Consider the following 8,762-nt stretch of genomic DNA (forward strand, 5'->3'; position numbering starts at 1 on the left):
TTTTAAGACTTAATGTACTGTATCCCCTCCCCACCTTGGGTTCCATACACACTATGCCACCTTCTGGTCATGCTATGGCTTCCTTTGTATGTGTTGGGGAGGAAAAGCAGTTAAGTGTGAAGAGTTAAAATTGGCCCCACCTGCCTGCCATGGGAGGTCAGATCCAAAGGAAGAGTCTGTAACCAAACCCAAAGAGTGCCTCCACTCAATGCACAGCAAGCCAATAAAAACTGACAACAAATTTTTGCGGGGAAGGAAGGTAGGTTATTTACTGGTGTGGTGCGATCCAGGAGAACGGGGAGCTAGTGCTCAAACGTCCCAAACTCCCCAATGGCCTACAAGTGAGGGTTTTTAAGGGCAAAATTTGGGTCAGGGACCTTCTGAGAAGGTGGATGCTGTTGATTACAAGCCCATGAAGTCATGTCAACAGATGTTCCTTAGGTTGTTCTGCTGTTGCTTTGTCTGCTCCCAGAGAGGTCAAAAGTTTGTTCCGTCCTTTGAGAGACTTGGAATCTGAAAAATATTTTTGTTCTGTATGTCATAGATTTCACGATATGCACCTGGTGCCTATGTGTTCAGGATAGTGCTGGTAAGCTGCCTGGCTGTGCTCAGGCTATTTATATGTGCATAAGCTCATTGGGCTGTATTCCTACAGGTTCCTTTAAATCGTAAGCAAGTACTCCTATCTCTTGGGCCTGGATCTATATGTCATTCCCTGGCCAGTCCAGCCATGCCTGGAGATGATATAACCTATAGTTAGTACTACCATCTGCACTAAGAAGATGGGTGTGGGATTCAAGCCTTTTTTGTTCTGTTCAAGTGGGTGATGGCTAGGGACAAGGTGAGAGATGGGTAGCTTACTTTCCATAGAAGGTGCCAGAAGCCCCCATGCACAGAGTCAGTTCTGAGCAGGAAGAAAGCAAAGAGGAGGGAGAGGTGTGAGCACTGATTGTCCTCAGCAATGGAACTCTGTGAAAAGAGGGATTTGTAAAGGGATTGTTAGGAAGTCATGCTACATAACTCCTTCCGCACGTCCTAAAGAGACCTTGTGACTTTTCAAGGCTTTTTGGAAAAGATTTCAGATGTGATGCTCCGACACAATGAGACTAAAAGACCAGAAAGGCCCAGTTTTCTCTGCCACGCTGTGTCTTTCTCACAGGAAGGACCGGTGCTGTCCAGGCGAAAGGAGTGTTCTGGTCAGCACCACATTTCTAAATCTCCACATGTGACTTCGTGAGTTCTGGTTTGTCCATCAGTCTCTTTTGAGCTGCATCAGTGTGAGACTACCCTGAGAGGTTGCTCACAAAATGGAATTTCTGGTCCTGCAGAGCTGAGGACCAAATTCTATAGCAGTCTCCCCACCAAGATGCTGCCCCCTCAATGGCCCTTCCTGAAGCAGAGAGAACACCTTCATTTTCTCTCTCACCTAACACGTACTTTTGTTATCTGCCAGGCACAAGGCTGTGTGCTAAAGATGCAGTGATGAACATAAACAGGCATGAGCCCAGACTTCATGGAGTTTATAATCTAAGGAGTGAGGGGTAGGACAGACATAAATCAAATTATGCCACAAACAACTGTACAATTGTGACATTGTGTTAGGGTCACAATTACAGGTCTACTACATGGTGCTCTTGAGGGATTTGACCCAGTCAGGGAGATCGGAAGATAAGTAGATTTGGAGGGAAATAGGGAAGGGAAATGTGCTCCGGAGGAGGGAGGAGGGACGTGGCATGTATGAAAAACCTAAAGAAGTGGAGGCACTGAAGGGGCGAGGGAGGTGGAGAGGGTTGGGAGAGGAGGTGATGGGGGAGGGGGGAGGAGACCCAGGTGCCAGTTCACGAATACCTTCGTGTTTTAGGAAGAGTGCTCTGGCCAGAATGTGTGAGGGCAGGCAATTTAAGGGGCTATGACCAGTCTCACTGGGTTAGTTATACTTCCCAGAAAAATCCTCACATTGGCCACAAGAGGGCAGGCATGAGACTGTTCACTGTGCTGTTATCTCTTGTAGCCAGTAGTTGGAGGCGATTTAAATGTCCATCACCACAATCCAAATAATTACAATGTGGGTGTCTGTTAAGAAAGATCGCACAGTTATTCTAAATAACAGGCACATACAACAACAAGCACAAGTCTTAAAAGTAGAGTGCAGAGTGGAAAAAATAAGAAACTGAATGAGGTTTATAGCACAATACCACTTAAGTGACTTAAATATACATGCACACTAAACAGCACGTGTGTTTTATAAAGACACACACACACACTGGGGAAGGGAGGAGGGGTAGAGAAGAGAGATAAAGGCCATAAACAGAGACAGAAAGAGAGAGGGTGTACTCAGCCCAATGATTGTGGTCTGTCATAAAGTGAGTAATGAGTAACCCAACCAGCACATCTGGGAATAAGCAAATAAAAAGCTCTTGCCATTGTGAGTCAAGAGCGGAGACCCCTCAGGTGAGGGGTGGATGTGGTGGAGTTGATAAGTGTATAGAGTATGTTCTATGAATGAAACATAAAGCATATTTAACAGCCCCTGGTACATAGTAAGTGCCCAACAAATGTGAGCTTTTATTATTTATTTAAAAAAAAATTTTTTTTTACACTTATTTACTTTTGAGAAACAGAGACAGGCAGAGCACAAGTGGAAGAGGGGCAGAGAGAGAATGAGATACAGAATCCAAAACAGGTGCCAGGCTCTGAGCTGTCAGCACAGAGCCCAACATGGGGCTTGAACCCATGAACCATGAGATCATGCCCTGAGCCGAAGTCGGACGCTTAACCGACTGAACCACCAAGGCCCCGCGTGTCATTATTTATTATTTAACCAATCTACATGAAATTTCTTGGTCAGCTCTAGAAAATTTACTGATCTCTTCCATTCCCTGTAGGAGGGATAACCTTGCCCAAAACGATGTATTCTTTGCTAATATCCCTTTTTCTGCTCCCTCTCCACTTTAAAAATCTTTCATTTTGGGGGCGCCTGGGTGTCTCAGTTGGTTAAGCGTCCAGCTTCAGGCTCAGGTCATGGTCTCGCGGTTCGTGGGTTTGAGCCCCGCATTGGGCTCTGTACTGACAGCTAGCTCAGAGCCTGGAGCCTGTTTCAGATTCTGTATCTCCTTCTCTGAATCTCCCCTGCTCACGCTCTCTCTCTCTCTCCCCCAGAAATAAATAAAACATTAAAAAAATTTTTAAAACCTTTCATTTTCTTCAGCTCGGTGGATGGGATGCTGCCAGATTCATGAATTATTCAATAAAGCCAATTTGACCTTCAATAAAGCAAGAGCGACTCAGTTGAATTTCTGTTGTTTAACAGTAGGAATATGAGAGATTAAAGATAAATTCAAACAAACAATTGTGAGCTCCAAATCGCTCCTGAGGAGAAATTAAGGGCGATATTTGACATTCAGGAGAAATAGCTCCTGAGACCTCCACAAATGCAAAATTTGAGAAATCCTTGCCAGTACAAGCTTCATAAAATGCGGGATATAGAGCTGACGCTGGATAGATGGTCATGCCATCATCACTGAGATAGACATCACAAAATGAAAAAGAAGCTTGATGGGGAAAGAAAGGATGCGTTAACTTTGGACTGATAACTTTGGACTTCAACTTTGTGTTGAAGTCTGCAATCCTTCTAAGTGCACACAAAAATATTGAGGGTCTATTATGCGCCCTCATAGGTACTAGGAATGTGCTAGATACTGGGAATACATAGGTGAACAAATCAGATGGTACTAATAACCTTATTGAGCTGGCAAGTGTATCAAATAATCAAATGAAATAAAATGTACTTCTTGGTAGGGATGTATGAAATTATAAGATACTGGGATGTAAACTAACATTTAATGTAAACTTTATGTAAATGTAAACTATTATGTAAACTAATAGTTAAATATTTACTTACGTCCTTAATATGGTCCTGAGAAGACTCCTTAAAAGTGCTATTTCTGCGTCCACAGATGTTTATTAAAACTTTTTAAAAATAGAATTTATCTTTTGGAGAAACGTGGGGTTTCACAAAAAAATTTTATTATCTTATAGAGGCTTTGGGAAATAAGAGGCTACTGAAAACACACAAAGACCCTAGTTTGTTAAAATAAGGTACAGCTGCGGACTCCGGACTAGGGTGACAAAGTAAAAACTACATTTCCCAAGGAGTAGCGCGGCACGTCACACAGGAAGGACGGCGCATGCGTGGAGGGGTTCGGGCTGCGACTGGCTCATAAAAGGAAAAAAGCGTGTGTGGCTCTCGACGTGCCGCGAATCTTCGAACGTAAGCGCGTTATGGTCCTCAGGCTTTGAAAAGCATTCGAGGGACGCGCCCGCTCCTGCCGTCGTAATTTCCAGCGCGACGTGCTTATTCCGCTCGTGGCTTGGCAGGTGGGGATGGGTCGCGGTCTGGGGCTCCCGGGGAACGGCGGGAGCGGAGGGCTAGGGTCCCCTGTGCGTCCACATTCCCGGGCCTTGCCGCGGCGGCTCTCGCGGGGCGGTGCGCACGCGCCCTGGGCGGGGAGAGGCGGGGCTCGAAGAGGGAGGGCCGGCGGTCTTTGGGGTTTGCGCGTGCGCTCGCCGGAAGCTGGCGCGCGCGGTGCGGGGCGCTGAGGCGGCGGTCGGGTGCTCAGCCCAGGCGCGGGAGGACGGCTGCTGAGGATGCGCCCCTCTTAAGGAGATAACTTCGTCCTCCAGAGACTTACAGTTGCCTCCTCATTCCTCTGTGCCCGTTTACAGCCTAAGGCTTCAGTGTCTAGCTGACATCTCCAGGTCTCTCTTGAACCCACTCCAGTCCAGCCCCCCACCGTTTCCCTGAAATAGCACTTTGTCAATGATCTCAAGGTCTCCAGATTCAGTTTTAAGTTCCTTCTCACTCCCGTGGCAGTTTTTGTTGCAGTTCATCACTGCCCTTTATTGAAGCACGTTCTTCATTTGATGTTGTGGAATATGCTCTTCTTTAGTCTCAACTCTCCGGCTTCTCTGCTGATTTCTTGTTCCTCTTTATCTTTAATGGTTATACTGCCCCCAGGTCTCATCCTGGATCTCTTCTCCGTGTTCACTTCCTAGGAGCTATCAATTTCAAGGCTTTAAATATAAATACTGTCTGTTGTGCTCTCAAATTTCTCTCTGCAACCCAGTGCTCTACCTTGAACTCCAGATTCTTCTATTCAGCTCTCAAATGACATCGCTTAAAATGTCAAATTGGCATCTCACACATGTCCAGACCTGAAAATTTAAATTTTACCCTTCACATACCTTAACCTGTCTTCCCATTCTTCTAGTTGCTCATGCCAAGCACTGAGTTATTCTTGGTGTATTTTGCCTCCCTCCCTTTTCTTCTCCAGTGTATTAGCATGTATTTGCCCTTGAGGCTTTGAAGTTTCACTATTGGGTGTCTAAGTGTAGATATTCTCTTTGGCACTTGGTCCTTTTTGCCTGATAATTTGTGTTTTCAGTTCTTCGACATTCTCTGTCATTGTTTATTCAAATTTATCTGTGTATCTACTCTGTCCTCTATGTCTCTTATTTATTTTTAATGTTTATTTATTTTTGAGAGAGTGCGCATGTGCATGAAAGCGGGGGAGGGACAGAGAGAGAGAATCCCAAGCAGGCTCTAGACTGTCAGCATAGAGCCGGACATGGGGTTCAATCCCACGAACCATGAGATCATGACCCGAGCCAATATCAATAGTCGTTGCTTAACCATCTGAACCACCCAGGCGCCCCATCTTTATGTCCCTTTTAAATTTCACCTACAAATAAGTATATGGAACTATTTGTTTAATGTCTGTGTTCCTTTCTCGACTGTAAGTTTTATAAAGCAAGGCAGGGACTCTTTGCCTCATTCACTGCTGTATGTTCCTCAAACCTAGCACAGAGTGGGTATTTGACAGATTACTGAGTGAATTAATTTATAGAGAGGAAGTATCTCTTCTCCATAAGTGGGAGTAGATTGTCTTTCTTAGAGTATGTCAAAGCAACTAATTTTTTTTTCTGGGATTGGAGAAAAGGTATTGACTAACCCAGCTTTGGAATTGGTACCTGTTTCTAAGACTGTCTTAAGAAGATTCAGCTCCCGTGATGTATTTCGAAGACTTAGTAGGTACCAAGCCCTGGGCTAGTTGTTGGGAATATAGAGATGAATACGCCTGCTACTCTGTCTTGTAAGAGCTCGTGGTCTGCAGGAGAAACAAGTAAATGAAACCATCTCATGTATGTGACAGGTGCAAGAACAAAGATTTGTGTACTGTGCTTTGGAAATTTTGATTGCCCTTGGCATCAGGGCAGATGAGTGGGGCCTGTGTCTACACTTAGACACCCAATAGTGACGGTCCCCCTGCCATTCTTTTCTGGCCGCAAGCAGCTTTGTCATTTCACACAAGGATACAAATAACATCATAAATACTACGTTCTGCACGTGCTGTGGTGTGAAACCTGTTGGCAGGTACTGCTGCGGAAGTGTTAACTTGACTGCCATTTGATTAGCACCTGAAAGATGAGCAAATTTGAGGCCCAAGGAGAAGTAGGGGAGGGGTCAAAGGACCTGGAGCATGAAAGTCTGTGCTTGCTTGGGATGGGGACAGTGGGGTTGGTTACTGCGGTTGCTGTGTGGTATCGCTGTTTCACAGGGGCTGGCTGTTCAGGATCTAAAGCAGCGCCTTGAAAGCGTTTTGTAGGGGCACCTGGCTGGCTCAGTCAGTGGAGCGTGTGACTCTCGATCTCAGGGTCATGAGTTCGAGCCCCACGCTGGGTGTAGAGATTGCTTAAATAAATAAACTTAAAAAAATCTTAAAAAAAAACAAGAAGTGTTTTGGTAAACCACGGTGTGTGTTTTATAAATACCTGGCCCAGCCACGAGGCACCCTGTTCTCAGTGAGTAGGTCCATTACAATCCATAGTTTTAGTGACCATCTTCCCGGAGCCGGAAATGGGGGTGTGTAGTAAGTCAGGCCTTTGCAACCTCATCTCTGAATTTGTGTACAAAGAGTCTTACAAAGGCTTTAAAAATGAATCTCATATAGAATCATATATCACCTGCATTGGGAAAAAATACCCACTATGCATCACTTCAGGATTTGTGATCATTGTATCTGTGGAGGGGAAGCTAGTTTGTTGAACATTGAACCTATAGGTTTGGGGTGTTGAGATCATACTAAGGACTGTTTGAGCCTTAATGCTTAAGTCATAGAATCAGATCTGGATTTGAATCCCCCCAAGGCCACTTATTACTTTGTTGCCTCAGTAAAGTCACTGATTTCTCCAAGATTCCTGTTTCCACAGTGTTAAATGAAGAGCGCTTCCCCTGCAGACCATTAGGAGAGTTACGCAGATGGAGTCATCTGCGTAAAAGTGCTTAGCACATAGTAGGTATTTAGTAAGGAATAGCTGTCATTGTTACCTTTATTTTTATCAGATGCCACTGTGAATCACCATACTATTGGTGATTCTTAATAACAGTTGATTGACAGTTTCCTGTAGTTGAAATGGTCTTACTTCATGATCTCTTTTGCTAACGAATAAGCCAAAGTCCTTACACAGCTTGAAATTGGGAGAGAGAGCATAGATTTTAGAGTTTGGAATTTTGCCACGACCTGTATTTCCTGAGTTACGGAGCATAATTTAACCACTCTCAACTTCAAGTTCCCCAGCTATGGAGAGGGTATGCTTAGGCGATTGCCAGTAGGTTCAGTCTGGAAGCATGGTAGGTACTCGGGGAAAGAAATCCAACTGCCTTATTTTTTTCAAACCAGTTGATGAATGTAGATTGATGTTGACAGTGGCCAGATCAGTATGGGATCTGAGTGTAGGGTCTTAGATGCTTTCCTTCCCTTTGATTCAGAACAAAACTCTCTTAATTGATTGATGTCAGTTAGAGTGGTTTAAGTATAGAATGTTTGGATTTGTATGTATGAGTCAGCCTTGGCTTCTACACAAGGTGCTAGAGAACAGGTTTAGACTGGGTGGTTAGCAGTTAATATTTTCTTTGTTCCTAGAATTACCTATTAGATTTCCCAGCGGCAGATAACAAAAAGCGAACCCAAACGAGTCCAAGGAGAAAAGGAGAATCTGTTAGACTCTAACTGGAAAGCCCTGCGTATACCAGCCTCAGGCACAAGTTACATCCAGGAACCTAAGTTATGTCACCAGGATTTTTTTTTTTTGTCTTTCAGCTCTGCTTTTCTCCATGTTGACCTCTCTCTCAGACAGGCCAAAGCCTCCATCGGTTCCAGGCTTCCCTGCTACTCTCCTAACAACCAACTGAAAGAAGGTATCTCTTCAGATAGTTCCCAACAAAAGATCTTTTTCTTTTTTTTCTAATTTCTGTCTAATTTTAACTTTTTTTAAACATTTTCATTTGTTGTTGTGAGATGAAGAGAGACACAGCGCAAGCAGGGGAGGGGCAGAGAGAGAGGGAGACACAGGATCCAAAGCAGGCTCCAGGCTCTAATCTGTCAGCACAGAGCCTGACGTGGGCTTGAACCCACAAACCAGGAGATCATGACCTCAGCCGAAGTCGGTCGCTCAACCAGCTGAGCCACCCAAGCACCCCTTTAATTTAAAAAAAAAAAATTAATGTTTATTTTTTGAGAGACAGAGCACTAGTGGGGGAGGGACAGAGATGGGGGTGGGGAGTCACACATTCCAAAGCAGGCTCCAGGCTCCAAGCTGTCAGCACAGAGCCCAACATGGGGCTCAAACCCACAAACCGCAAGATCATGACCTGAGCCAAAGTTGGATGCTTAACCGACTTAACCGACTGAGCCACCCAGGTG

The 8,762-nt window shown here is 44.8% G+C and overlaps 1 protein-coding gene and 1 long non-coding RNA gene across 4 annotated transcripts in view; one reads left to right on the forward strand and one right to left on the reverse strand.

The window, feature by feature from the left end:
• Positions 1-265: 265 nt before the first annotated feature.
• LOC120242280 lies at positions 266-4,288 on the reverse strand. Its single transcript, XR_005531044.1, has 4 exons — positions 3,902-4,288; positions 1,957-2,073; positions 862-969; positions 266-513 (listed from the first exon to the last, which is right to left on the reverse strand). It is a non-coding gene; the product is annotated as an uncharacterized LOC120242280 (long non-coding RNA).
• The window catches only part of SGF29 (SAGA complex associated factor 29), a 30,578-nt gene continuing 26,080 nt past the window's right edge, over positions 4,265-8,762 (forward strand). The window contains exons 1-2 of one of the 3 annotated variants that reach the window (XM_039247937.1): positions 4,265-4,377; positions 8,160-8,257. The gene's annotated coding sequence lies outside the window, so the exon portion shown is untranslated. Of the gene's footprint in view, positions 4,378-4,638; positions 4,759-8,159; positions 8,258-8,762 lie in introns of those variants that run through there. The other 2 variants (XM_039247938.1, XM_039247939.1) reach the window with 2 other exon arrangements.

Source organism: Hyaena hyaena, unplaced genomic scaffold (assembly GCF_003009895.1).
Source record: "Hyaena hyaena isolate Hyena2069 unplaced genomic scaffold, ASM300989v1 scaffold_306, whole genome shotgun sequence".
NCBI classification, from domain to species: Eukaryota; Metazoa; Chordata; class Mammalia; order Carnivora; family Hyaenidae; genus Hyaena; species Hyaena hyaena.